This window comes from Oncorhynchus tshawytscha, linkage group LG25 (assembly GCF_018296145.1).
Source record: "Oncorhynchus tshawytscha isolate Ot180627B linkage group LG25, Otsh_v2.0, whole genome shotgun sequence".
In the NCBI taxonomy this organism is placed as follows: domain Eukaryota; kingdom Metazoa; phylum Chordata; class Actinopteri; order Salmoniformes; family Salmonidae; genus Oncorhynchus; species Oncorhynchus tshawytscha.
This window is the reverse complement of record NC_056453.1, coordinates 18,850,071-18,874,853: the sequence shown is the minus strand read 5'-3', so window position 1 is coordinate 18,874,853 and position 24,783 is coordinate 18,850,071. Positions and strand designations below refer to the sequence as shown.

General features: G+C 41.9%; 1 protein-coding gene across 4 annotated transcripts in view; it reads right to left on the bottom strand.

The window, feature by feature from the left end:
* The window catches only part of myocd (myocardin), a 141,787-nt gene extending 130,688 nt beyond the window's left edge, over nt 1–11,099 (bottom strand). For all 4 annotated transcript variants that reach the window (XM_024401449.2, XM_042306073.1, XM_042306075.1 and 1 more), the window contains exons 1-2: nt 10,785–11,099; nt 803–1,213 (exon numbers count right to left, since the gene is read on the bottom strand). The gene's annotated coding sequence lies outside the window, so the exon portion shown is untranslated. The remainder of the gene's footprint in view (nt 1–802; nt 1,214–10,784) is intronic.
* Nucleotides 11,100–24,783: the final 13,684 nt, after the last annotated feature.

Genomic DNA, 24,783 nt, shown 5'->3' with positions numbered 1-24,783 from the left:
AAGTCGCTCTGGATAACAGCATCTACTAAATGACTATAATGTAATCATGTAAATACAGCTAAAGTCATTATGAAGCAAAATATCATGGCATCATGTCACACCTGACATTAGATCATATGTGCCGTGACTGCTTGGGAATACTATAGTTCAGCCAGAGGTGGTTGATCCACTATCTAAGAAAAAAGTACACATAGACAAAGAGACTCACGGCACAAGTAGAAGCCTTTGATGTCTTTGAAAAACCAGTAGCAAATATTTAGTGCAGGTATCAATGTGTAGGTCAAGAAACCTGGAATTAACCAAGGGAAGGGTAAAATACTCTTAAGCATCTCAGTCCGAATGTGGATTACTTCTCATGAACTCAATCCCTTTAAGCCTTGTCACAAACCCGCCAAAGTCTTAACCAGATTCAGCTGCAACAATCCATAATGACAACTTAAACCATGTTGCGCACAGTAGCAGAATAAACGTATTAAAGTTTGTAAAGGTGTTGCTGAACTTGGCAGGAGCCTATATCTCCACTTCGGGGGCTTTTGAAGCTTATTTCCAATGTTTTATCCCCCCTATCAAAATACCACCTTTTCAATGAATGTCAATGTCCATATTAGGTACTAAACGTCTGCTGTAAATACTGTAATATTAAAAATGTTGATATGAAAAGTGTTAATTACATACCAAATAACTTTGCTGAACTTGCCTAGAGAATTATGAAAGACAAATACAGACACTAGACAATCTTCTTTGGTGTGTATTAGGACTGGAAATAAACAGATCATAACCCTAAAACATAATTAAGACATACCTGTAACGTTGCAGCAGCGTCTTGCTCTACCCGGGGTCTCCATCGGAGGACAGCAGGGGCAGGCTCACTGTGTATGGGTGTCTTACCGCCAGACCAGAGTCTGGCTTCAATAGTGTCTCTGATGCTTATTCCTCACTCTCTTTCTCAGATGATTGCAGTCTGTTATTTGTAAAGATATTTGAAGTTGAATTGAGTTTGAAAGCCAAAGGGCTGGTTCCGGCTGTAGTCTTCTGGTCGCTCTCTCTGTTTTAGCAAAGACTCCTGGAGTGCAGGGGCTCCATTCATGGGGAAGTCTCCCTCTGCCTGAGGTGTCCAGTGAGGTTTGTTCTGGACCGGAGCAATGGCAGTCTCATTCACAACTCCTTAGTACAAGAGAGACTTGCACACTTCAGTTGACCTCAGAGGTGGTTGCTGCGAGAAGGAGAGTATAAATATTTGAAGCTCTTTGAAACAGACAGTGAATTGTTTCATTGTATCAGTTCCTGTCTCGATCTACACTCAGTAATACAATTTAGCTGTTTTCTATGGCCACAGCACCGTCCTGCTACTGTGAATGTGCATAACATAGGCTAAGTGAACAAGTATACTAAGCAATTTACTTATTACTCTGGATAAGGGGAATACTCCTATGAGAGTTTATATCATGCTAATAAAAACACAAATATTCAACTGCACCCAGCCAACCTGTCAAAAGTACTCCTATTTCTTAGGTGACAATATACCTACGTTCCCTTTAAATGTGCTACATGTTCTAGAGAAAGAGCAGTTCTATCATGTTTTAAATGTGCTGTATGTACTGCAGGTCCAGTATGTGCGCGTGAGATAGTGAATCAAATTGACAGTACCTCACACGATACAGATTAAAACTAAGCACAGATCACCAGTCAAAAACAGATGTTTTACATTTGGCCCTGCTCCTGCATAACTGAAATACACACTTCTGTGTTAATCATAGTATTTAACCAATGATTACACGTCATATGACAAACATGATCACGGGAAAATGTATAGCTTAATCAATCCCCTTAACTTTGAAATCATAATTGGATACATGTGTCAATTATGTCTAAGATCTAATTGACCCGCACATTACACAAAATTGCTAGATTTTGATGTACACTATGTTGTGTTAAACAAGTTGTGAACTAGAATATTATATATATTTGATCATATTTGTATATATTGACCCTAAGCATGATGGGATGTTTTAATTGCTTAATTAACTCAGGAATGACACCTGTGTGGAAGCACCTGCTTTCAATATCAAATCTAATTTCATTTGTCACATGTGCCGAATACAACAGGTGTAGGAGCTTACAGTGAAATGCTTACTTACAAGCCCTTAACCAACAATGCAGTTTTAAGAAAATACCCCAAAAAGTAAGAGATAAAAGTAACAAATAATTAAAAAGCAGCAGTAAAATAACAATAGCGAGGCTATATACAGGGGGTACCGGTACAGAGTCAATGTGTGGGGGCACCGGTGTCAAGGTAATATGTACATGTAGGTATAGTTATTAAAGTGACTATGCATAGATAATAACAGAGTAGCAGCAGCATAGAAGTGGGGGGGGGGCAATGCAAATAGTCTGGGTAGCAATTTGATTAGGTGTTCAGGAGTCTTATGGCTTGGGGATAGAATCTGTTTAGAAGCCTCTTGGACCTAGACTTGGCCCTCCGGTACCGCTTGCAATGCAGTAGCAGAGGGAACAGTTTATGACAAGGGTGGCTGGAGTCCTTGACATGTAATATACTTTGTATCATTTACTCAAGTCTGTCCTTTATTTTGGCAGTTACCTGTAGCATTTCCTTAAAACACTTATCTTATTATTTGAAAGAGATATCAAGCCTGAGTTTACTGTCCAATAATTGTCTGCAAGAGTAAAGGACAACATTCACCCAAAAGAGGAACTACCAAAACCATTAGCGCTTGGCTGAACGCACTTTCACAATGAGGCCTCTAAAATGATCGTAATCACACAAATATTAAGAATATCAATCTTCATATGTGCTTTATAAAACCAGCTGCATGATCTACTGTAGATGGCTCCATCTACATGTCTCTGGCTTTATGGCCTCCCTTTTCTGTGTTTTTCTGACAATATACCTACGTTCCCTTTAAATGTGCTACATGTTCTAGAGAAAGAGCAGTTCTATCATGTTTTAAATGTGCTGTATGTACTGCAGGTCCAGTATGTGCGCGTGAGATAGTGAATCAAATTGACAGTACCTCACACGATACAGATTAAAACTAAGCACAGATCACCAGTCAAAAACATATGTTTTACATTTGGCCCTGCTCCTGCATAACTGAAATACACACTTCTGTGTTAATCATAGTATTTAACCAACAATTACAACGTGATTACATGTCATATGACAAACATGATCTCAGAAAAAATGGTATTAAATGAATGAGAGTGTCTCTGACAGAAGCCAAAGACAGACAGTTATCAGAGGTTGATAAAAACGGTCCGGTGCTTCTTTCATTGGAGGCATGGTAACCAGAGGGAAAACAGGCTTCCTCTGGAAAATAGCAACTTTTTGACTGACCAATAGTAACAGACAAAGCCCTGCCTAGTGACTATGGTCACTGAAATGGATAAATATAACTGTTATCTACCAGGTAAGTTAGGCCTGTTGACAAATGAGTACATAGATGGGATGTAGAGTGAAAATGCAAGGTGTTTTACTACTCATAGCAGGTCACTGTGTGCATAACTTTGCCTGCCAGTCACATTGCTGTTAAAACACACTTCTGTGCATTGTTCCGATCTTAGCTCATCCTCCACTAACAGAGACCTCCTGCAGGTTTGAATAAAATAGACTGCTACTGTCAGAGTCATTCTGGCAGGGTGGTTCTTGTTTAATAGTTTCTACCCAATAGTCAGCTATGTCTCCAATATGATGATAAACTGTGTGTGACAAGAAAGAGCCCTATGAAACATTAGTGAAGCACTCAGCCTAAGCCCCGAAGACTGAAATGGCATTCACTCCATTTAAATGATCTGTCTGCTAATAAAACTTCTGTGATGTGACTTCTCCTCCATCCAAAGCTGCTTTTATCTGGGCCAGAGATAGGGAACATTGAAGTTAACAAAGCCATCTCCCGCTCCCAAATATATCCAATATAAAAACGACTCCAGGCCCTAATGGCTTACAGTACCTCTCGGTGATATTCAGCCTAAATCAAGCCTCTCTATGGCCTCTGCTGGATTTCAGAGGGGGAAACGTGAAGCGCAACAATATTGTTACTTCAACTGAGAGGAATTTGTGGGCACTAAATCAAAAACACAAACCCCAGGAGGGGGATTGGGCCACTGGAGACTGTCGAAATCAGACAGAGCAACAAACAAACATGCACACAACACACAAACACCAACCTCTCCACTACAGCTCGGTTGTTACCAGCTGTCATCCGCGAAAGACAGAACCACCACTTGCCAGAGACCCGCCTCAATCTTTACACCCTGCTTTCTGTTTACATACAGAAGCCATGGACCATGGCTTTATCTGAAACACAACACATTGTCATGTCCGCTCATTTCCTCAATGTACCACAGGGCCTCTTCAGTTATCACCCTGGCCAATGCTCCTCTGGACCGTTTCCCCCTTTCCTCATCGTCAATGGCAACTCCTGTCAAGTTACAATAATGTGCATGAGCTGCTGTTGAATGGGACTGAATGGACTGAGTGTGTCCAAAAGCAGGTTACTCTGACAGTCTGAAAGTTATTTTGTGATCAGGGCCCATTTTTGTTATAGACTGAAACATGTTTTGATACATAACAGCCCCATATCATAACAGCCCCATTGTCACAAGCTCCAACTAGTCAGCTTTTTAAGGCCTACTTCGACAGCCAAGCGTCTCTTCATTGACAACATGTAATCCCAAAACTGGATCTGTATTTGATTACAGAACAATACCCAGAAGGCAGTTTGAACCAGGACACTTTGGAAGCAAAAACAAACAAAAACTGTGTCATTGTTCTAAATCGTGTTTTGCCCATAATAGTAAGTCAACTAATTCTTAAGCTATGAAAATATCTGAATGCGCAGCGTTAGCTCATATTGCATGGTGCAATCACTTTATTAATAGGCAAAAGCAGTTTGTTTGGATATCATATCCCCATGATAATTGAATCCAAATGTTTTGAAAGGAAAGTTTATCCAGGACATGACTGTTAGCTATATTACAGATTAATTGATTTGGTCTATTCAGAGTCAATAAACAGGGGATAAGGGTGGTGGTGGGGGGGGTTGGAAATGCCTATAAACACTGACCTTGGTCTCTGTGAACCTAGAGAGGCAAGATATCCTATATATTTCTGACATCACAGTACTTTCGTGGATCATGAGTCAACAAAAGAAAAATGCATTAGTTACTAGTTCTGGCTACAGAACAGAATTATTTCCCAAATAGGCATCTTCTCTGTGTGTGTGTGTGTGTGTGTGTGTGTGTGTGTGTGTGTGTGTGTGTGTGTGTGTGTGTGTGTGTGTGTGTGTGTGTGTGTGTGTGTTGGTTCTTCTATCCTTGTGGGGACCTAAAATCCCCAAAAGATCCCCACAAGGATAGTAGAACTAGGAAAATTCTCCCTCGTGGGGACATTTCCCACATCCCCATAAGGACAAAGGCTATTTTAAGCTTAAGGGTTTGTTTTAGGGTTAGGGTTACAATTAGTGTTCGGGTAAGGGATTAGTGGTTAAGGTTAGGAGTTAGCTTTAGGGTTTGGGTTAGGGTTATAGGTTAACGTTTAGGGAAAATAGTATTTTGAATGGAAATGAATTAGGTCCACATGAGGATAGTGTATGTGTCCGCGTGTGTGTACATTTGTAATTATCGTTAACATCTAACATATACAATTCACACACTGACAGACGAATAGATTACGCATACTAGGCCTACATAACACAAATGCACAGTACGACACACAAACATGTATACAATTATACATAAACATACCTATACCATATACAGACTATAAAGTAGGCTTGTGCAAACAAATATACAGACAAAACAAACATCTAGACCTCTCAGTGTCCACTAGCTTCTAGCTCTGTCCTGGTCTGCATGTGGGGAATCATGCAGCTGCTTTCGATTATCAGTAACCGGATTCACTTGTTTTAATTTAACTCACTACTGTAGCCTTGTTCCATAACACACATCAGAAACATGATTATCCACCAGCTTTATGTCCAATTTCCTTTTCAGTAAGGGCCTAAAGGGGAGAGATGAAAGCCTTCACACCCATTTGCCTACTTTAATAACTCACTACTATAAACCATGCAAACCACACGCACTGCCATCTCATCTCTTTGCATACTGTATATGAAGAGACGTGACTTCAGTCCTCTGTTCGTATCAAACACATCAAACACATTTCCATGTGTTTGATGCCATTGCATTAGCTCCATTCCAGACATTATTATGAGCCATCCTCCCCTCAGCAGACTCCTGTTGTAACCTGACCTGGTTATTTCACCGTCAACTCAGCTAACAATCCAATGTACTCTCTCATATCATCTGTTCTCCATGGATACTTTCAAAGGCATTTTCTACCATAATATTATTACCTCACACTACAACAACACAGGTCAGGCCCTAGGGGAGAATTGAGCCAAAGGGTTAGTTGGGCCACTTCTTGTTTCTAGGAAACCATACACAAAATGAATCATGTGACCAAATAAAATAAGTCCTCATTTCATGGAGTCTGTGAAGGAAGAAACAACATGGAAAAAGCAAGTTAGGTGCCCAAAAATTATTATCAGAAAGTAAAATTAATTTATTGTGTTATTGATTAAAACACACTGTTTTGCAATGAAGGTCTAGTTTCCGTACTCCTCTAAGTTCATTAAATTCTACACAAACCCTAGGAGGCTCTTGGTTCTCACCCCCTTCCATAGACTTACATAGTAATTATGACCACTTCCGGAGGATGTCCTCCAACCTATCAGAGCTATTGCTGTCACGATCGCCGTCGTCGTGGAAATGACCGGACCAAGGTGCAGCGCCGTGAGCGTACATTTTTCTTTATTATAAATGTCGCCAACAAAACAAGAAACAACTAAAACGAACGTGAATCTTACTAGGGCTATACAAGCCACGAACAAAGACAACTACTCACAAAATACAAAAGGAAAAAAGGCTGCCTAAGTATGATTCCCAATCAGAGCAGTCCCTGATTGAGAACAATACCCGGCCAAAACATAGAAACACAGAACAGAGTTTCCCACCCGAGTCACACCCTGACCAACCAAACATAGAGAATAAAAAGACCTCTACGGTCAGGGCGTGACACTTGCAGCATGAACTGACATGTTGTCCACCCAATCAAAGGATCACAGAATGAATCTAGTGCATAAAGCATACGTTGCAGATAGCTAGCACTGCAGTGCATACAATGTGGTGAGAAGTTTACTCAAAGAGAGAGAGAGAAAGACAATAGTTTAACAGTTTTGAACAAATTCATTTCTTTAAAAATGAAGGAGAAGCAGATAGAGGGATTTTGTTGTATTTTTTTCACATTCACTTACTTAGCTAGCAAATGCAGCTAGCTAGTTTAGCCTACTCAAACACCCGGCTCAAACAGAGAGGGATGCTATGTTAGCTAGCTGGCTTTGGCTATCCAACACTGGTACTCTTCCAAGCCAAGGTAGGCTTTTGTTTTAATTAACTTACTGTTGACTTTGAAGTTAATATGGTGACAACAATGTAGGCTGTGTGCAGCAGTTAGCGTTCATGATATGAAGGTTTGGAATGGAAAAGTTTTTTCGTCTGGTCGAAGAAAGCTGATATCTTGTGCACAAGCAAGGGAAAAGGTGAAAGGAGGAGAGGGCATAGATGCGAGAAGGAATACAATGATCAAAGGGATCATGCTGTTTGTATGTGGCAGCTATGAATGTGAACTGTGTTTGCATGTGATCAGGGGTGTGTTCATTCTGCCGATTCAGTAGAAAAACATTTCTTAAACGGAAGCAAACGGAACGAAACGGGGATAAACAAACCTGAATTTGTCTAATAGAAACTCTTGTTTGCAACTGTTGGACAAATGATTACACCCTAGATCAGCTAGATTAAGGAAAGAGTGTGCAAGGCAGTATTAAATGTGTCAATGCCTGTCAACAAAAAAAGTGCACTTAAGTTGTAAGCTTTCCTCAGGATGGGTATAGAGAAAATGAAAGTATCATGTACTAGCCTAAACCTATTGATGTTACATTGAGGTGGGTGAATTGAATATGAATGACAGTCATCCAATATGCTGTAATAGAAATAAAGCCATGCCCATAAAAAATGATAAATCTCCCTCATCTTAAATGGCATCGACCATCACTGTTTTATATATCAGTTGGAGTCTTCAATATGAGGTCCTAAACCTAGCATGAAAGTGTGCAGCTGTGTGGACTAATATAGTCCAAATGTTTGCTAAGGGTACGTTGAGCCAATGGCAACCATACCAATTATATTTGATATTTTGACCGTTTTATGCATAATATAGTATTTTTGCAATGTATGTCATGCATATGAACTCAAGAGAGGGCTGGGCGATATGGTCAAAATATCAGTATTTTATGTTTCGATAATAAAAGTTCAACATCAACCTAAAATAATTTCCTGCATTTCCATCAATGTCTGCATTTCCTGCACTCATTTGAAATAATTTCCACACTGCCACAATATGGGCAAAACAACTAGGACTTATTTTTAATCAAATGTTGCAATTGTGATTTGACTTGCGATTTAGATCAAAACACTTGGGTGAGATTGTTGGAATCATGGAAATAGAATGTTTATTCTAATTCTATAGTGGACATGTTGTTGTTTGACAAGACAATGAATGTAAATGCCAGGGAGGAGTTATTGTGACAGGCTAGGAACGAAGTGTTTCCTAGGGGACCTATAATCTTTGGCTACATTAAATGTTTCTTCATGTAGCCAACATATTCATGCATCGCCTATTCCTCTTTGATTTAGAAGATACTGTTGCACTAACAACATGCTGATTTAGGCCTACACCAGCACTGGTATCAGGCTGTTTTAGCTAGCTATGCTTGCTCTGACTCAGTACATTTATTAGGTAGCTTGCTAGCCAGCTAACTAGTGATTAGCATTAGCGACTAATGCGATGTAGCTAAAACTTGATAAGAAAACACAAACCAGATGTTTGCAATGTAAGAAAATAACTAATAGTGCAGTTATACACCACTTGTGGACTTATATTAAGAAGCAAAGTGGAAACATCGTTGTCATCGACATTGTTGCATGTGCTGAATTGAGCATGCAGACTGAAAGCATTGTCTAGTGCAACAACAAATGTGCTCCTTGAGTGACAGGTGGCAGGGCTAGATCTATGTGGGAAGAGGCGTGGAGCGAGAGAGAACGGAGAGGGATGGCTCAAGTACTGGTGTAAACTTAAAAAATGGACATTACACACAGAATATCACAACTAACAAACCAAACATTCAAATACTGTTATAGAAGGTAAAGTAATAACCCAAAAACGGTGCACCAATACCGGTATAGAGTAAAATATGGTATCCCGCCCATCCCTAACTCAAGATAGTGCATTTTTATTGTTACAGGGCAGACATCATCATGCCCCGTGTATACAAACAAAACAAGCAGGGGTCTAGGCCCCTTTGAGGTTCTTCCAGCCAAGGAAGTGAGAGAAGGGAAGAAGTCCATTTGAGCAGAAGCAAGGGATGAACAAATTGACTGAATGACACTGAAGAGGTACATTAACAAAAAAGAAAAAATGAACATGTACCTGTGTGAAACAGAGGCTATGATAGAGTAGCAGAGGCACGCAAGGTCTTATCTGATGACAAGGAGTCGGAGCTTGATAAACATATCAGAAATCTAACGGAACAGTTTACAGAACATCTCACAGAACAGTAGCCTCAAATGCAGAGAACTTGCCTATGAATTGGCACATCGAAACAACATCCCTGTCCCAAACAACTTGTCAAGAAATGGAAGGGTAAGACACCACTCCAGAATTCTCCATTAAGTGTTTAATTGGGTTGAGATCTGGTGACTGACTCACACACACACACACACACACACACACACACACACACACACACACACACACACACACACACACACACACACACACACACACACACTTTAAACCCCCTACACTCTTTTGAGTCCCCTCTTTCAAAGTCACTGAGATCTCTTCTTCTAGCCATGGTAGCAAAAATAATGCACAACTGGGCATTTGTATACATGACCCTAAACATGATGGGATGTTAAATGCCTAATTAACTCAGAAACCACACCTGTGTGGAAGCACCTGCTTTCTATATATGTTATATCCCTCAATTACTCAAGTGTTTCCATTATTTTGGCAGTTACTTGTCCAGTATACCACACCCCCATTCCATGAATTAAACTTTGACCTACCAGCACCATTCACAGAACACCGTCAACCACCCAAGGTGGCTCAATTTACACTGTCCCTTAACTCAAATGACCCTGTAAATGGTGCCAAGAGACCACTTTTTTTGGACAACGTTTTCAAAACTGTCATGTTTACATGACTTCTGATTATTTCCAGGGATACACACCATCCTGAAATATATGTAGATATCTTTGTTAGAAAGAATACCATATTTCCCTTAACCTAATGATGATGAAAGTAAAACAAAAAAGACTAAGTGTCATCATACCCCACTCTCCCCTCTCTATGGGTCAGACACACTAACATAAAAATCGAATAGTCCTGCGCTTATGATTTGATGTATTTCTAAATTGATGTGTGACGTCAGAATTGCGCACGCTTTTACTGTCATATTTAATATTCTAAAAGTGAAATAAAACGTTACACTAATAACCGAAATCCTAAACTGAGATCCCATTTCACTGATAATTTACTCCCAAAACACTGCTCATCACGCGCACAGATAGACGTTTGTTTCATTACGCATTCCATTGAATTTTTATTATATAGCAGTAACTTTTGTATAAAAACAAAGAAATACCTGTGGGAACCTGATGGTAAGGGGGTACCTCTTTGTTGCATTCTAGTGGAGCTGTCGGGAGTGAAGCGACTATGCGAGACTGCCATTTAATTCAAAAGTCCATGAAGATGTTTCGAAGCAGTTCAACGGAGTGCTATTCTGAATCCTTGGGACGTCCCTACCCTAGAACCTTAACCCTTACCCTAAACATAACCTTAACCCTTACCTAACCGTAACCCTTACCTTAACAATTTTAAATGTCAACTTCAATGGGGGGTATGGACGTCCCAAGGATCCCAAATAGCAAGGATAGTTCAACTAAGCGGCGCTCTACGCTCACGGAAAAAGCCGTGCCAAATGTCCGAGTCACTCAATCTTCAGACAGCGTTGAAAATAGGTTGGTGGCGGTAGCCAGCAGGGCAATCGTGAGAAATAGAGACGTCATTACTCTGTTTGGTATGTAGGCTTGGGGAGTGACGTCTTCTCTTTTAACATTAGGATGACCAATATGTGATGGAATGCAAAGAAGAAAGTGATGTGATTTGAGAATTAGAAATACCAATGTGAAATCAAACCAATTACTTAAATAGATGTGGACTACAGGTGCTACATACAGTATGCAGCACTTAAAGAGTTTTGTCAAGACATTGCATGTGAGGTAGGCATAGGGTCTATAATGTATTTTTATTCCATTTGAAATATATTTTAATACGTGACATATATTTCTAGATGTATTTGTAATACATATATTTGTATGGAAATATATTATTTGGCCAGTTCTTTACATTTCACTTTTTCTTAGGTATGGGCCAAGTCAAAAATAAAGAATAAACGTCCATAATGACATGAAAAGGTATAGACCTATACATAGGCCTATTTAGTAAGGCTACATTACACATGATAAACCACCAAATCAATATCTGGTTGAATCATTATTTAGGCATAAATAACACAAGGATAGGCTTAGCCTACAACATGTCCTACCCCCTGAAATGAGCTAATTAGCGTTACCTACAACCCATTATAAACCTCGTGCTCCTCAATTTACCTCTGTGTTTGCCTCTCAAACTCGGTCAAGTCTAGACCAGATACAGATTTTGTCAAATTAACTTCAGAAGTAGAAAATGTTTGCAATTTAGCTAACCCTAACCATTTTCCTAACCTAATTATCTTTACCTGCTACGTTAAATTATCCTAATATTGTTACGGTTTTCTAGGTGTGAAGGAGAGTCGGACCAAAATGCAGCGTGTAGATTGCGACCCATGTTTATTCAACAAACGTAACACGAATCTAAATACAAACACTATAAAACAAATAACGTAACGAAAATTGAAACAGCCTATACTTGCGTAAACTAACACAGAGACAGGACCAAATACACTAAGGACAATCACCCACGACAAACTCAAAGAATATGGCTGCCTAAATATGGTTCCCAATCAGAGACAACGATAAACACCTGCCTCTGATTGAGAACCAGTCCAGACAGCCATAGACTTTGCTAGATAACCCCACTAGCTACAATCCCAAATAAATACACACCAAAACCCCAAGACAAAACACACCACAATACAAAAACCCCATGCCACACCCTGGCCTGACCCAATACATGAAGAAAACACAAAATACTTAGACCAGGGCGTGACAAATATGCTGCGTAGCTTAAGTTCTCCTAACCTGCTATGAAAAGTCAAATCTGGCAAAAGCTGTATTTCTTCTAGCCAAAATCCTCAAACTCTGACCAGGAGTTATTTACATTTCTTTAGTTTAACCTTGGCGTTTCTATTGTAGGCCTATAACATAATCTCATTTTACCCCAGACATTGACTCGGTACTGGTACACCCCTGTATATAGCCTCGTTATTATTATTTATGACATGTTTTACTTTAGTTTATTTAGTAAATATTTTCATAACTCTATTTCTTGAACTGCGTTGTTGGTTAAGGGCTTGTAAGTAAGCAATCAACCAATCAAATGTACCTATAAAGCCCTTCTTACATCAGCTGATGTCACAAAGTCCTGTACAGAAACCCAGCCTAAAACCCCAAACAGCATGCAATGCAGGTGTAGAAGCACGGTGGCTAGGAAAAACTCCCTAGAAAGGCCGAAACGCATTGTTGTATTAGGCGCAAGTGACAAATACAATTTGATTTCATTTGATTTGTAACTTTTAATCCACAAAACAGAGTAGTGTCACACCCTGATCTGTTTCACCTGTCTTTGTTCTTGTCTCCACTCCACCCTGATCTGTTTCACCCGCCTTTGTGCTTGTCTCCACCCCCCTCTAGGTGTTGCCCATCTTCCCCATTATCCCACGTGTATTTATACCTGTGTTCTTTGTTTGTCTGTTGCCAGTTTGTCTTGTCAAGCCTACCAGCATCGTTTTCCGTGTCTCTGTTTTCTAGCCTTCCTGGTTCCGACCTGTTCTGCCTGCCCTGACTCTGAGCCTGCCTGCCTGACCATTCAGCCTGCCCTGACCTCGAGCCTGCCTGCCCCCCTGTACCTTTTGGACTCTGATCTGGTTAAAGAACTTCTGCCTGTCCTCAACCTGCGTATTGCCTGCCCCTTATATTTTAATAAATATCTGTGACTCGAACCATCTGCATCTGGGTCTTGCCCTGTGCCGTTATAGTACGAACTGGCCATGACTGACCCAGCAGACTCAGATCGGTTCCGCAACGCTGACTCCCTGCAGGGAGACACCATTGTAAAAAAAAATGGGGAGCTACTTTAGAGCCTTATGGAAGGTCTCCATATGCTGCCGGGATGCCATAACCAGGGTTTCAAGACATAGAGCAATTCTGTGGACTATCTATAAGGCAGCATGCCACAACGGAGACCTCCCGGACACTCAGTAATTCCCCTGTCAGTGATGATTTTGTACAGTCTACCCTGGCTTCCCGAGAACCCGGGTTACCTCCTCCTGAGCGCTATGTTGGAGACCCTGGGACCTGCCACCCGTTTCTTTCCCAGTACTAACTCATCTTTGAGCTGCAGCCCTCTTCGTTCCCTTCCGACCGTTCGAGAATAACGTATCTTGTAAAGCTTACGTCTGGTAGGGCGGTCTCCTGGGCTATGAGGGTTTGGGAGCAACAATCCACCATTTGCCTTCGCTTGAAAGATGTCATGGCGGAGGTATTCGATTCTCCGGCGTCCGGGAGAGAGGCAGCCGGCAGCTACTTCGATTACGACAAGAACCCCGTAGTGTGGAAGACTATGCAGTAGACTTTTGCACGTTGGCCGGCGAGAGTGCCTGGAACCCGCAGTCTCTGTTTGATACCTTTCTTCATGGACTATCTGAGGAGATTAAAGATGCGCTTGCAGCTCAGGAGTTACCCCTGGACCTCGAATCCCTCATAACCTTAACAATAAGGATCAATGGATGTCTATAGGAAAGTCACCGAGCGACTCATTTTCTACTGTGCCTAAGCAACAGGGCAGAGCTAGGTTGTCGCCTCAGGAACGATTGCAGAGGTTTAACTCCAACAGTTGCCTGTATTGTGGTGCTACAGGGCACAACAAATCCACCTGTCTGGTAAAAGACCAGACTCATCAGCTAGGTAAGAGTACTATAGTGGGCCATACTGGGAGTTTTCTAACTCCCATACCTTGTACTCTCTTCCATGTTATCCTGCTGTGGGGTGGCCGGTCTAAATCTCTCCGAGTGCTCATTGACTCTGGAGCTGGTGAGAGTTTTATGGGCGCTACTCTGGTATCGGAGCTGGGTATCTCCACACAACTCCTCTTCATTCCCATGGACACTAGAGCACTGGACGGACCCACCATAGGCAGGGTCACTAATAGTACAGTTCCCATTAAACTGCGTGTGTCGGGCAATCACAGTGAGTCCATACACCTTCTTCTTGTTGAATCTCCCCATGTTCCTGTTTTGGGATTCTCATGGCTCCAGAGGAACAAGCCCATTATTGACTGGACCACTGCTTCTATCCTGGGTTGGAGCTTGTTCTGCCACTCACCTTCCCTTAAGGCGGTGCAGCCTGCCCCGGAACGTCCTACTACGGGCTCTGGTAAAGTTTCTGATTTATCTGCCATTCCTACAGTATACCAGGACCTCCTGGGGGTGCTCAGCAAGGCTCGCGCCACCTCCCTCTGCATCGTCCCTAAGATGGCTCCTGAAAAGGTGAGAGTGGTGGTGGATTGCCCCCAACTTACATCCAGAGTGCAGCTGCAACGTTTCCTGGGATTTTCTCATTTCTACCGCCGCTTCATTCGGGGCTACAGCACCCCGGGGGCTCTCCTCTCTGCACTCACTTCTCCCAAGGTGCTGTTCACATGGTTTCCAGCTGTTGACAGGATGCTTTTGGACCTCAAGCATCTGTTTACTACAGCTCCCATCCGAATCCGTCCCGTCAGTTTGTGGTTGAGGTTTCTTACATTGGAGTGGGGGCCGTCCTGTCCCAGCGATCTGCCCAGAACCAAAAGCAGCATCCCTGTCCAATCAACTCAACCCCGCTGAGAGAAACTACAACGTAGGGAATTATGAACTTCTGGCAGTCAAGATTGCGTTGGAGGAGTGGGGGCACTGGCTGGAAAGGGCGGAATATCCATTTCTGTTGTGGACCAATCATATGAATTTAGAATATCTCCGCACCGCCAAGCACCGTAATTCTAGGCAGGCCCGTTGGGACCTGTTATTCACCAGGTTCAACTTCACCATCTCCTACTCCCAGGGTCCAAGAATGTGAAGCCGGATGCTCTCTCTCGCCTGTATAGTTCTGCTGCCACACTGTCTAACTCTGAGACCATCCTCCCTACCTCATGTCTGGCAGCTACAGTTGTCTGGGGTATCAAGAGCCTGGTCCGCAAGGCACAACGTTCCCAGCCCGGACCCTGCATTCTGCACCCTCATTGGGTCGTCGTCCAGCCTGTCCTCCAAGTTTCATGCCCAGTCCAACAGCCAGTCGGAGTGTGCCAGTCAAGACCTGGAGACTGCGCTTAGGTGCCTCGTCTCGACCAACCCCACCACCTGGAGCCGGCAACTTGTGTGGGTGGAGTACACCCGGAACACTCTTCACTGCTCGGCCACTGGGCTCTCGCCCTTGAGTCCTCCATGGGTCATCAGACCCCGCTCTTCCCAGAGCAAGAAGAGGTCAGCATACCCTCGGCCCAGATGTTTGTCCGCCACTGTCAGCATACCTGGAAGAGAGTTCGGTCTGCTCTTCCCAAGGCCACCTCCAGGTATTGTCGACAAGCGGACCGCCTCCGTACTCCGGCTCCCCGCTATCTTCTCGGGCAGAGGGTATGGCTGTCTACGTGGGACCTGCCCCTCTGAGTGGAGTCCCATAAACTTTCTCCCTGTTTTATTGGTCCTTTCCTCATCTTTAAAGTCCTTAGTCCCACTGCTGTTTGTCTTCTGTTGCCCCATACCCTTCGTATACATCCCACTTTCCATGTGCCCATGATTAAGCTCTTGTCTCGTCCTTCGTCTCATCCTGGACCTGGCCCTCATTCCCTCATTCCCCTGCCAGCACCCCGGTCAAGCAGGTATGTGCCCAGGTAGGACGCCAAGTGGCGCCTCTATGGGGGGGGTCTGTTTCACCTGTCTTTGTGCTTATTTCCACCCCCTCCAAGTGTCGCTCATTATCCCCAATGTATTTATACCTGTGTTTTCTGTTTGTCTGTTGTCAAGCCTACCAGCGTGTTTCCATGTTGATGTTTTTCCTAGTCTCTGTTTTCTAGCCCTCCTGGTTCCGACCTGTTCTGCCTGCCCTGACCTCGAGCCTGCCTGCCCCCCTGTACCTTTCGGAGTCTGACCTGGTTAATGAACTTTTGCCTGTCCTCGACCTGCCTATTGCCTGCCCCTTGTATTTAAATAAGTATCAGACTCGAACCAGCTGCCTCCTGTGTGTGCATCTGGGCCTCGCCCTGTGCCGTTATAAGTAGGCAGAGGCTAGGCCTAGCTAGACTAATTATTGTGGAATGTTCTGTTTTGTAAAGTTGAGCTGAGTGGGCTATTTATATAATCATAGAGTTTTATGGAAACTCATTATAGCATGTCATGATCACACCTCTCTCTGAAGTATTTGGCCAACAGCAACTGATCTATGAAACATATTGAACTCATCCTTTTCCATATTCCCACTGCCCGCATCCGCAAGTCTCTCCAGCGGGTGGTGCGGTCTGCCAAACACATTACCAGGGGCAAACTACATTCCCTCCAGGACATCTACAGCACCCGATGTCACAGGAAGGCCAAAAAGATCATCAAGTACATCAACCAACCGAGCCACTGCCTGTTCACCCCGCTATCATCCAAAAGGCGAGGTCAGTACAGGTGCATCAAAGCTGGGACCGAGAGACTGAAATCAGCTTCTATCTCAAGGCCATAACACTGTTAAACAGCGATCACTAACACAGAGGCTGCTGGCTATAGGCATAGACTAGAAATCACTGGTCACTTTAAGGAATGGAACAATAGTCACTTTAATCATGTTTACATATCTGGCATTACTCATCTCATATGTATATACTGTATTCTATACTATTCTACTGTATCTTAGTCTGTTCCGCTCTGACATCGCTCATCCATATGTATATAGTCTTATTTCATACCTACTTAGATGTGTGTACTGGGTATATAGTGTGTAATTTGTTAGATATTACTTGTTAGATATTACTGCACTGTTGGAGCTAGAAGCACAAGTAATTCGCTACACCCAAAATAACCTCTGCTTATCACGTGTATATGACCAATACAATTTCATTTGTATGATTGTTGCAGTGTGCTTTCTTAATAACTGACCAGAGAGCAGTTTTGGCGTGTTGGGGAGAGCAATTCCCAAATGTATCCATGTTGGCAGTTAGAAAAAGTAGGATCACAGCCACCTCACCTTACAGTGTGTTTTTCCATGAATGATTACCTGATGAACTGGTAGTCATGTAAGCATGTCTATGTTTGTGAATGATCTGGGGAGAGAGAGTTTCTGGACCTTCTTGTGCCAGAAGTTAAAGCTTTGAAGCTCATAGTTTGCATGTGTGTTATTGGCTATCCTCAGTCTTGCATAGCATCACCACTATTACCTTGGTCGGTCTTGCGTGGCATTAAAAGGTTTGGACACACCTACTCATTCAAGGGTTTTTCTTTATTTTTACTATATTCTACATTGTATAATAATAATGAAGACATCAAAACAACGAAATATCACATATGGAATCATTTAGTAACAAAAAAAGTGTTAAACAAATCTAAATATATTTTATATTTGAGATTCTTCAAATACCCACCCTTTGCCTTGATGACAGCTTTGCAAACTCTTGGCATTCTCTCAACCAGCTTTAGGAGGTAGTTTCCTGGAATGCATTTCAATTAACAGGTGTGCCTTCAGTTAATTTGTGGAATTTCTTTCCTCCTTAATGCTTTTGAGCCAATCAGTTGTGCTATGACAAGGTATGGGTGGTATACAGAAGATAGCCCTATTTGGTAAAAGACCAAGTGCATATTATGTCAAGAACAGCTCAAATAAGCAAAGAGAAATGACAGTCCATCATTACTTTAAGACATGAAGGTCACTCAATCTGGAAAATTTCAAGAACTTTGAAAGTTTATTCAAGTGCAGTCGCAAAACCCATCAAGCGCTATGAAGAAATTGGCTATCTTGAGGTCCGCCACAGGAAAGGGCCAGAGTTACCTCTGCTGCAGAGGAAAAGTTCATTAAAGTTAACTGCATCTCAGATTGCAGCCCAAATAAATGCTTCACAGAGTTCAAGTACCAGACACATCTCAACATCAACTGTTCAGAGGAGACTGCGTGAATCAGGCCTTCATGGTCGAATTGCTGCAAAGAAACCACTACTAAAGGACACCAATAAGAAGAGACTTCCTTAGGGCAAGAAACACGAGCAATGGATATTAGACCTGCGGAAATCTGATGAGTCCAAATTTGAGATGTTCGGTTCCAAATGCTGTGTCTATGTGAGACGCGGAGTAGGTGAACGGATGATCTCCGCATGTGTGATTCCCACCGTGAAGCATGGAGGATATGGTATGGGGGTGCTTTGCTGGTGACATTTATTTAGAATTGAAGGCACACTTAACCAGCATGGCTACCACAGTATTCTGCAGCGATACATCATCCCATCTGGTCTGCACTTAGTGGGACTATCATTTGTTTTTCAACCGGACAATGACCCAAAACACACCTCCAGGCTATGTAAGGACTAAGAAGGCGAGTGATGAAATGCTGCATCAGATGACCTGGCCTCCACAATCACCCGACCTCAACCCAAATGAGATGGTTTGGGATGAGTTGGACCGCAGAGTGAAGGAAAAGCAGCCAACAAGTTGTCACGCCCTGATCTGTTTCACCAGTTCTTGTGAAGCTCTCCACCTCCTCTAGGTGTCACTTATTTTCCCCAGTGTCGTTTATTTATCCCTGTGTTTCCTGTCTCTCTGTGCCAGTTCGTCTTGTATGTTTTCAAGTCAACCAGCGTGTTTTTCCCGTGCTCCGGTTTTCTATTCTCTTTTTCTAGTCTTCCCGGTTTTGACCCTTGCCTGTTTTTTGTGGACTCTGTTCCAGCCTGCCTGACCCTTCTGCCTGCCCTGACATCGAGTCAGTCTGCCACTCTGTACCTCTTGGACTCAGAATCTGATTTTGACCTTTTGCCTTGTGTCTTTCTCTTGCCTACTCCTTTTGGATATAAATAAACAACTAAGACTCTAACCATCTGCCTCCTGTGTCTGCATCTGGGTCTTGTGCCATTATACAAGTGCTCAGCATATGGGGGAACTCTTTCAAGGACTGTTGGAAAAGCATTTCTCATGAAGCTGTTTGAGAGAATGCCAAGAGTGTGCAAAGCTGTCATCAAGGCAAAGAGTGGCTACTTTGAAGAATATAAAATATATTTGTTTAGCAGGTTTTGGTTACTACATGATTCCATAAGTGTTATTTCATAGTGTTGATGGCTTCACTATTATTCTACAATGTAGAAAATAGTAAAAATAAAGAAAAACCCTTGATCGAGTAGGTATGTCCAAACTTGACTGGTACTGTATACAAATGTTATGATCCGTTTGAGCATATACAACCAATGTTCTGACTGATGCTGGTCCATCAAAGCTTTTTAACTCTAATCTTGCCTGAATGGACAACAGAAAACAGGTGTTACCAAACTAAACTTATTAACTGTAATTCTCATATTAAGATAATCGCTGTAGAGAATTACCTGTGGGACCGATATATCAAACCATCTGTTCAAACCAGAAACAGGTTGGTATGTAGTCTAAGTGATGGTAAGTGAGTTACCCTCTTGATTGAATCAGGTCAATGAATGAGCTAGTTGAATATCAATGCTTCACCGGTACTAGAGGGGAGTGGTATGGGCTGACCTGGCGTCACTGCATACTTCCCATGAGTCATAGGCTGGAGGGTTCAGAAAGACCTTATGATGTTATAATTTAACATAGGGCATGCCACTTTTATTAATAAATAACAGCAGAGCCAGACAGAAATAGTGGCTTCTATTTTAGTTCGCTGTGTTTCTGTTGGATGCTTTCGTCTGGGGTGTGCATGCGAGCAGGCGAGAGAGTGGAGAATGTGTTTTGTTTCTCATTCTTTTCCTTGAAAAAGGAAAGAAAGAAGAGAGGAGCGAGCAGCCGGAACCCTTCTAAATAATTTTCAATCTGTAGAAAACTACCCACAATTGTCGAAATGATTAAACGTTTAGCAAACGATTGGAGAGAAGCTCTCCTCCAACCAACAGTCCAGAGTAAAGAAATGCTCATTTTGGTGTGATTGGAAATTGGTTGTTTTTTGTAGGTCTTGGTTCCTTGCCCTTCTCTCTGTCATTCCAGATATGAGTATCTCTTCAATAACAGAGAGTAAATTGATTTAGTCTCATTTTCAAAGCTCCCCACAATCCCTCAGACTGTAACAGTGGGTTTGGAGTTACTTCTAAGCCCTACTCTCATAGTTTGTGTTACGTGATCGTGACAAAGGTCAGAAGTTATGTCGTTTTTCATAGTGAATCTTAATTATACACTCCAATAGCAGTTACAGTACAATGAATCACCATTATTGTGAAGACATTATGATGTGAAGACATTAGTCATTCCTCTCAAAGTGGACTGGTTCCCTCTTTTTCTTTCTTTCTTTCTTTCTTTCTTTCTTTCTTTCTTTCTTTCTTTCTTTCTTTCTTTCTTTCTTTCTTTCTTTCTCTCTCTCTCACTCTCTTGCTCTATCGCTCTCTCTCGCTCTCTCTCTCGCTCTCTCTCTCTCTCTTTCTCTCTTTGTCTCTCTTTCTAAATCCCTCTCTCTGACTTTCTTTCTGTATTTCTCTCTCTCTCACACTCTTTCTCTGGTTGAAGCTATATGGTGTCTAATTACACACACACACACACACACACACACACACACACACACACACACACACACAAATCACCCCAGAACAGTGTCTCACAGTGATATGTGGTATGGGATCCCTCAGATCAACATATTTCCTTTTATTCAAATGTCTCTCTGGTTTTATGGAATACATAAGAGTCCAAACCTGTTCAGTAATAATAAATAATTATTTAATCTACATTATGAGAAACCTCATCACCTGGTTCAAATATTACAACCTTGTGCCCCGGCCAGCAGACGTTCAGAGAAGTCCTGATGCCAAGTCAATGAAGAGCTCTTCCATGAGATGATTTGATGACAGAATTAGAGATTGACTTGAAAGGTTGAATATTTTATGTCTGGGTCCCAGTGCCAAGAAGTTCTATTGCCTAACGGATGCAATCACTGTGTCGCTGAGGCATGGTTAGAGGGATATACTGCCATGTTCAGGTCAACTTCGCCTGTAGTGTAAAGCTCTAATGGCGTGGCAGTTTCAGCTCGTGTTTGCTTAGGAAAAAAGATTGATCATAATAACAACATTAGTAAATGATAAGTGACTCAACCGGAGTTGAGAGTAGAAACCAATAGGCACCTACAGTACTGCCTGAACAGACTCCCATATGATGTAATGTTTCTCGGAGGCAATAGCGCAAGCACTAACACATGAAAGACGTTGGAAATTGGAAACAGATTTACAGATTTGACCTGACAAGTGTGTTTGTATGTATCCTGTTGGGTGTGTGTGTGTGTGTGTGTGTGTGTGTGTGTGTGTGTGTGTGTGTGTGTGTGTGTGTGTGTGTGTGTCTGTGTGTGTGTGTGTCTGTGTGTGTCTGTGTGTGTGTGTCTGTGACTGTGTGTGTGTGCATCCCTGTGTGTGCTCCAGCTAGTCAGGTGGCCCTCCTGAATTACAATTCTGTATTTGCCATCCGTGAAACACACACTAACACAGACAGGGCCAGGAATGTCTTAATGCACAGACATGAGCCCCGAGGTGCATTCTGCCTGCCTGCCTGCCTCTGTCAGCCAGCCGAGCCACCAGCCAAGCTCTATAAGACTCAGATCTCTCTCAATCTGCAGCCACTGAAGTGAATTCTGCCCAGTTGTTTCTAATTAGGGCCCAGCTTCTGGGATCAGCCCAGCAGATACCTTCGTTCTGAACAGACACTGTGGACCTCCTTCTATAAACAACCAAACTGTCTGCTTTCTGATCTGACTGGGCCTCATCAGACCCACACACACACACACACTGTTCACACAGCTCGCCCCAGCCAAAATGTCTACAACGGCTTCGCCGCTCGCTACACTTTTGACTTATAATCTTATTTTGAATATTGGTTGACGTCACAGAGCAAGCATCCCTGAAGTTAACTGTGTGTGCCAGGATAAATCTAAACACAATGTCTCACAGCAAGATCCCTGAAACGCAACAATGTCAGAACTAGTGCTATCAAACCATCTTTCTGGAGCAGCTCTCAAGTGCTTCCATTTCGATATTTACTCAACATGCCTGTAGTCTGTCTCGCTCTCTCGCCTTCTCTCTTGCTCTCCTCTCCTTCTTTCTCACTCTCCTCTCCTGTGCACATTCTCTCTCCCTCTCCCTCTCTCTCTATCACTTACTCAGTTGCTCCCTGAGTAAGTAAAAAAACAAAACATTCCACACCTACCTGCAATATTCACAAACAGTTCCAAGCTATTTTCCCTATCCGTCTCTCTTTTTCTAAATCTGATAATCCGAGAGGGAGAATAATGTGATTCACCTTTGCATTATCACCCTAGCTTCTATGACGGCTATTATCATCTTCTTAGGTTACCCATCCAAAGCCTACAGTTATGAATCTTAATAGATCTGTCTTTGAAGCCTGTATCACACAGCATACTTTAGTGAAATATCTTCATCCTCTGTTGTCACACTTTGATTACTAAAGTAGGAGTGAATCGAGAAACTGTTACAAGCCCTTAATATTGAGAAAGTCAAGTAAAGGACAGCTAGGTTACGAGTCTTTCATCAATGACATACGGTATTATTACATGATATTTATGTTATAAACTGGGTTATTTCTATGCCAGTACTAATAACTTTTAGAAGCTCTACCTGATTTGTGCAATAGATACATCCTTATCAACCAGGTGAAAAGAGGTTTAGCATTCTCTCCATACCAGGGCTGCCTGGAGTCAATCCCATCTCAATTCAGGAGAACTAAATGTACTGAAACTCTCATTCAAGAACTGAAAAAAAGTGGCATGTTGGATTGTTCAACTCAATCCACCAATTGATTTGAACAATATACTGAATTGAATTGAGTTTCATTTTCACTTCGTAAACGTAAATGTATTTAAATTCATGACTTGACAAATTGACCCACACCCTGCTCCCTAGAAGCAGGGCTAGAAGAAAAGACAGCACAATACTCACTCTGATCATTCAACAGAAGACCTGTTGCTGTAGAGAAGAGGAATCCGGATCCACCTTAGGGATGTCCTCACCCGACCTCCCCCAGGTTCAGATAGTACTGTAGTGACTGAGGTGTGAGTTCTCACTAAGTATTCTCCCCTCCCTGTCGCCTTGCTAGAGCCCAGATCTGGTACTAACTCTAAGTCTATTTCTAATCAGCACTGCGTTGTTTGCCGACCGTGTCCGGGTTGTTACCAGTCTAGGGTCTTATCACAGAGCTCTATTTGAGAGCGTGGTGAGGTCATCGGACAAAGAGTGATTTCTAGAAAATCATCTGAGACGATGGGTAATTAAGAGGTTCGGTGGTCACCTTGGTAACGATACAAGGCAGATGCGATACAACACAAAGACAAACTATTCAGATGTTCTGGATTTCATTCATACACAGTTATTGCTTAATCATCACTACTTTATTCATACTCGGGTACAAATATCAAACACGTAAAAGAATCACGGATGTACTGTATACTGTGCTGAGCATTGATGAAAAGTATCATTTGGGTTCAGACTGGGTCTCTCTGGGTCATATAATATTGACTACCGATGTAGGATCTTAATTTGATCAACCTGTTGCTGGACAACTTTACTGCAACTCAAGAAATATAAAACTTGTAGTGTATTTGAGGTTTAAATAGGCTTCTGAAATGTGTCATTTCCACTTTGAGATTTTTGACTTGATTTTCCCTTACAAAAAATGTATCAAACCCTACAAAAGACATTGAAATTAGTAGACAACAGTGTAAACTCTTCAGTGGGTGTGTAGCAAATTATTATTTAATAACTGCCAATAATGTAACAGCTGCTAATAATATAACAACTTTTGCCTTTATAATGTTACAAATTCTGAAATGCATAACATAATACAGTTTTTGCGCATAATATAATAGTTGTATTATTATTATTACGTGTTGATTACTACATTATAAAGGGGTTTTAAAATGCATCAATAGTGTAATAACTAAAATATTAATTTAATAACAATCTAAAATCTCTCTTTCTTTAACGGCATGTCTATTAAAACCTCTAAAAGTCTATGCCTTTTGGGGTTTGGAATTGTTAAGATGGTCATTTAGCTATTTGATTTAGAATTTTTTGGGCCCCTGTAGGTATAACAATTTTTCTATAAAAAATAATTTGTCATAATATTGAATTTGCCCTTTACTACTATAGCCCATGGAAATGCATTGAATAACACATTCTAGGAGATATAAGAAAGCTAAGCAAAT